General features: G+C 34.2%; 1 long non-coding RNA gene across 1 annotated transcript; it reads left to right on the plus strand.

Annotated features, from left to right (window-relative positions):
- Window positions 1–1,311: 1,311 nt before the first annotated feature.
- LOC116657309 lies at window positions 1,312–6,000 on the plus strand. The gene is made up of 3 exons (XR_004312443.1): window positions 1,312–1,322; window positions 2,387–2,390; window positions 5,927–6,000. It is a non-coding gene; the product is annotated as an uncharacterized LOC116657309 (long non-coding RNA).
- The last annotated feature ends 268 nt before the right edge of the window (window positions 6,001–6,268 follow it).

Consider the following 6,268-nt stretch of genomic DNA (forward strand, 5'->3'; position numbering starts at 1 on the left):
TTACTTCCATAGAAGTGGGGCTTGCTACAATGGGAAGACCTGCTGTGCTGCCTTCAGAAGTTGTATCTCTTTACCTGATGTTTCAGCAGACTTTCAAATAGGCCTTCCCAATGGCGAGCTTTTCTAAATCCTCCTGACAGCCAAGATAGTATTTCAGATAGTCTGTGTTCCTCTTCTGCTTATCCAGGAACTCTCCTTTGAAGTCCAAAATATCAGTTTCACTATTCTTAGAAGCCAAGATCTTCTGTTCTTATAGCACCTTCCTTAACATGTTCTCCAGCTACAGAGCAGACTTCAGAACTTTGTATGAGAAAACAATCTCATTTTGTCTGTAATATTTTCAGAAATTTAAAATATAATTATCTTTAGAGTAAGCTTTTGTAATTTCATAAATTATAAGTTTAAAGAATATACTTCAGTAAGAAAGACGATAATTTAATGTTTTACAACATCAATTCCAATGCACTTGATTGGATATTTGATATGCCTTTAAATATATTATTTACTCCTTTTTTTAACAAAAGCTTTTAATAAAGCTTCTAAACTGAATATATTAAAGAAGTAAAACTTATATTGCATACACATTTTTACATCAGAATCTAATGATTTGAGGAGATGCTTTCACACCCAGTACTAAATTATTTTTCCTCCATGTTGGGCCTCATGGCACACAATTAGTTTTCTCCATGTGCTTTAAAAATTAACAACATACATTTCTCTCAGTAATTCTGTTAATCCCTAAAATGGAAGCATAGAATTAGGAGAGTTACATAAACATTTGTGCAGTTAGTAGACTTCTGACAAGTTATTAAGACCCTTATTTAGATTTTGCTTGTTGTAGCATTCCATGGATGCTAAAAATACATTCATTCTGGAATTTATTCAATTAGCTTATGACTTTATATTAATTTTCTAAAGAAAAATTATATTCACCTTTCTTAAAGGAAATGAAGGAAAGATGGAAGGAAGAAAGGAAAGTAGGAAATAAGGAAGAAAATTCCAATCCATATCTTGCCTTTTCCTTTGTCTAATTCCTCCTTGAAAATAACCAAAGTAGACACTATGGGGTATAAATTATTTGGGACCATATAACTTTTGTACACTGCTTCCTGCTAGTGAAAATGTGGTACTCTAATAGTTATTTTTGGTTTTTGCAAGACATACTCATGTTTTCTCAGGAGTAATATTTTCTTTAGGAACTTGGGAAGCTCATAGTGTCTTTGCTTCCAGCCTGTTCCATGTACTGGTGATTATTCGCCATGTTATTTTCCATACATCATTTTTACATCTACCTTGTTACTTTTCATACTAGCTCTTCCTATGTAAGGTAGCCCACAGTGAAATACAGTTCATGGTATATATACCATTGTGTAGTCCTTTCACATACACCCTGGTTCTGATCATGTGACACTCTTTGGACATAGAGGCATTAACAAGTGTATTTCAGAGAACTGGTAAGTGCTTATACATTGAGGCTTAATACCTTGGAATGTACTTCTTAGAATTCAAATGTGATAAGCTCAAGCTAGAGTACTCAATGATAAGAGGCCATATGGATTTAGATCCTAAAAAGTAGAGGCCTTCTTGGATGTCCCAATTCCAGCCAGCTGTATGCAACTACATGAGTGACTTTTCCTACCCTTGAAGAAAAGAATGGCTCATATGATCCCAGGTATCCCACAGAATAATGAATAATAATAAATCATTGTTGTTTTAAGCTACTAAGTTTTGGGGTGGCTTGTAGCACAGGAAGAGAAATACCAAACCCCTATTCCTTTTTCTCATATTAAAGATCATTAACTTCAGTTCATCTAAAAAAAATATGATTAGAAAAAGGCTAGTAGGAGTCATCATTCTAATCTCCCACATTTGGGATCCTGGAGAACTGGACTTCTCAAACCTTTGAGTCTTCTAATCTCGAGATCTGTTCTTTCGTCTCTCTTTGTAATTTGCTGAAATTTATTTATTTATTGTAATGCCTTCTGACTGCCATTATGCTAATAGCTGGTTATTTCAACCATTTCCCTAAAGCTACTGGCTTGGTAGGATTACCTTCCTAGTTCTTGTAAGTGATAATTATTCCACCTGTAATTTCTGCTTCCTCTTTCCTGGCTTTAAATTACTAAGCCAGTGGATCATATTTTGTATTATTGATGGGCAGTCTCCATTCCAACAAGTTGATCTGCTCTAACTGGAGACCCGAAATAGAATAATTCAGTAAGATGGAATTTTATTGTAGACTACAGAATGTTTCTTTTCCATGTTAAGATTCAGAAAGCTAAGATTCCTTTCTTTTTTTGTTTTTGATGGTTTGTTTTTGGTTTTTGTTTGTTTGTTTGTTTTATGGTCAGCTCATAGAACAACATCATTATCTGCATTGTTGAAGCTAGGTCACAATGCACAACTATACTGTGGCTTAAGAGAAGAAGGAAGAGGCCATGCAGAAAGAGTGGTTTATTCCTAGGGATCTGTCCCTGGAAGTTATACAAATCACTTTTATTTACCTCCCATGGGAGATAACATGGCCATTTGGCTTTGACAAAAACTCTGTCCTCTGCCAAATTTGATTAGGCTGTGTCTTGTCTTCTGCCTAACCCAGTCTTAATAAGAATCTTGCTAAGTCAGTTTAATGGGAATTCTCCCACTCTTGATATCTGCTACCTTTGATATCTGATTAAATTCTTCATCCCCAACCTTTGCTAAGTGCTTGGCCTGTCTTTATGGGTCAGATTAGCAACAATCCCCCTACCTTTGATGTCTCCGCTTAGTAATTTTCTATCCATTGACCCCCCTCATCCTGCTTCTTGGTTATAAATCCCCATTGTCCTCATATTCAGAATTGAACCCAGTTTCTCTCCCCTATTGTATACTATTGCAGTGGACTTGAATAATGTCTTCCTTACCATTTTAACAAGTGTCAGAATAAGTTTTCTTTAGCAGCTTTATATAACTAAAAGATTCCATATAGTGTCACAGAACAACCATGGGACTAGTACTACTAGTAATATGAGTGAAGGGGAGAAATTATTTTGGTGGAGAGATGGCTGTCTCACTTACATAACTAAAGGATGCAACAAAAATTCATACTGGTTCAATTCTCACAAGATCAGCATAAACATTAAAATGTAATAGAAATAATTCCAGCCTACTACAAGTATTTACTTCTCATTTCAGATAAATTATAAACAAATCACTTCATTTATAGTTGTTTATTAGAATTCCCTTGAGTAAATTTATGAGTTTTACTTATATAAAATAAGTATTGTATAAAACCTATACTAAGTTTGAATAACAGGTAAAATGTAAAAGAGACATAGAGAAAATAGTTATATAGTTGAGATGTGTTAATATTTCATTTAAGTTTCTCATCAATAGAAATATGTTTTGCAGTACAAATAACTACATAATTAAGTTGGTCACAGCTCTATTGATCTTCAACAATTTCCTTTCCATTAGGTTCTCTCTCTTTAGAGAGCTAATGAATTTTAATTCACAGTTGTGATTCATATATGGAAGTAAAGAGATCAGTATTTAAAAACAGGTGAATATTTTTAAAAGTAACTGTAAATGATAAATTCAAACAAGAACTTTAATATGAAGAAACTTGCATATTGCTGTTAAAGCAATATTTGAGTCTTAATTCATACTCAAGTATTTTATCTTTAGTAACTTCAAAACAAAGAGAAAGTGATTTAAACAGATGTGATCTTAGTAGGATTCTACTCTTTAAAGAACATTATGTAGAGCTACCACAGGCCTAAAACTCAAGGAGAAGAATAAAAAGTGAGTTTTATGAACTCCCCAAGGATGCTCAAAGCTGATTTATCATGTGGCCTGCCTGAGAACCTGAAACAGGATGGTTAAAATAAAATTTTTATGCTAGTGAAAAAACACTGGAAATCAAACAATATAGTATTCATTTCACTGAAAAGAAAAGATTCTTTCTCTGAATCAAGTTCTCAACAAAATAGGGGAAACTATGTACATTTTATAAAATAAATATGAAAACTTTTACTTATATATTCTGTGGCTATCATGCCTTTGTGTTACATTCTTTAAATAACATATTTTCTTCTCTTTTGTCTTTTTTTTTTTTTTTTAATTTGCAGTTGGCCTGAGTCACTGTCTTGGTACAAACTGCCTACCTAACATTATCATAAGGATAATACAATCACTGAAAATATAGTACATTTTGCATTGGTAGAGCACAGGCCCTGAAGTCAGATTGCTAGTTCACATTCCAACTTGTCATCTGTTAGGTGTGTGTCCTTGAGGCAGGTTACTTAATTTCTCTTTCCTCAATTTTATCTATAAATGGGGATAGTAATAGCATTTACATGATAGATTTGTGCCATAAAAAACTTATTTGACATTATTGTGTCTATTTTATTATCTCTCTACCTATCTATCTAATCTTTGTAGAATAGTGTCTGGTATGTAGTAGTACATGTTAGCTATTTTTATTTATTCAGTGTATATATTCTGAAAGCCTATTCTTTGTCCAGGCACTGGGATGGGGCTTTGGGTCTATTGAAGAAGCTTAATGCGAAACAAGGAATTGCAAGGATTAAATTGTGGCATGCCATGTCACTGCAGCGGAGGCATGCAGAGTGGGGAACATGAGTAAGTTCTGAGTAAGTCCAGAGAAGGCCTCCTTAATAAAAAAGGCTTTTCAGTATTGATGATAGAGTTGGCCAGGTGAAGTGGAAAAGAAAATAACTCACTTGGAAATGAAACAGAAGTAAATAGACACCATGTTTTAGAAAGAACAAAAAATGTGCCCCTTAGAGCTGAAACAAAAAGTAGGAGTATATGAGCTCAGAAAGAGGCTGGTGAGAGGCATACCAGCCTGTATTGCCACGTAAGGAGTTGATGTGCGTGTGCACTTCCCAGTGCACTGTTCTGTAGGAGGATGACAGTATTCAGATTTGCATTTTTTGGAATCACTGGGGAGTATTGTTTAGCGGGAAAGTTTTTAAATTTTTACCCTAACTTTGTAACAAATTTGTGATGTGACCTAGAATAAACCATTAACTTCTCTAAAAGTTTTCTTGTCATTAAAATGAAAAAGTGAGGAATACTCTGAGCTACTTTAAAGTTAACCTTAGAGAAAGGGTTCAGTTTCCATTCATGGACTCTAAATGTCAACCTAGGAATCTATATGGATAGATTCCACAAATGGCCTTCATGGACTTCTTCTCATATGGTGTCTGAAACTCTCTTTGTGCATCTGCTCAGTGTTTGGGCTTTAATCCTCTTATTCCTCTACTTATTCATGGTCCCTGCTGCCAAATAATCGTAATTAGCATAGATCACACCATGACCTCCCCAATTCCTTTTTAATTCATGGTGGCACGCGGATGTTGTAACACAAATTGCCTTTTTCTTTAGAATCTCCAAATTCAAATTCCTGAGAGAATACTCTGTTGGTACTTTTGGAAGGCGTATGGATTATGTGCCACCTTTCACAAGGTTCTGTGCAACGACTTCACTCAGCTGTGACTGGAAGTGGAACTAGAGAATGGGTGGGAGATCATGTGGGATGAAACAGAATTATGAACAGAACAGAGAGTTTCACTGAGAATGAGGGATTATAGATGCACAAGTCAGTCCTTCAGCAAAAGACATTTTTAGACATAATGCTATTTCACCCTTAATAGACTGCAGTGTAGTGTAAACATAACTTTTTGTGTGTACTGGGAAACCAAAAATTTCATGTTACTCACTTTACTGATATATCTGCTTCATTGTGATATTGTGGAAGCAAATTCACAATATCTGTGAGGTATGCCTTTCTCTTATAATGCATATAAATAGAGGTGAATAATTATCTAGTTCTTCAACATGTTTGAATAATAGAGTTCAGGAGGTCATCTAAAGTTTTCTAACTCAAAGCTAATAATTTAGTGCCCTGTTAATTTTGAAGCTAAAGTCACTGCTCCAGTTCAACTAATTAGGCCCTCTGAAAATTTTGTCTCTAAGCAAACAGCAGTATTTTCCTCCACCATATCCTGCAAACTAAATACTTTTCCTTGTAATAAATTTTTAAAGTAACATGTCTTCAGGCAATATTGTTAAGATTCAAAACAAAGTTTGTTAAGCAAAGATGGAAAATAATTCAGTAAAACAATGCTAAAAACAATACTCTCAATTCCATAAAAAATAATATGAAATGGATTTACATTGTCATATTTGGGGAAGTTAGCTTTACATTTAATTACAGTATAGGTTATTATTACCTAAACATACAACTTTTTTATCTCAAACT

The sequence above is a fragment of the Camelus ferus genome, chromosome 2, assembly GCF_009834535.1.
Source record: "Camelus ferus isolate YT-003-E chromosome 2, BCGSAC_Cfer_1.0, whole genome shotgun sequence".
NCBI classification, from domain to species: domain Eukaryota; kingdom Metazoa; phylum Chordata; class Mammalia; order Artiodactyla; family Camelidae; genus Camelus; species Camelus ferus.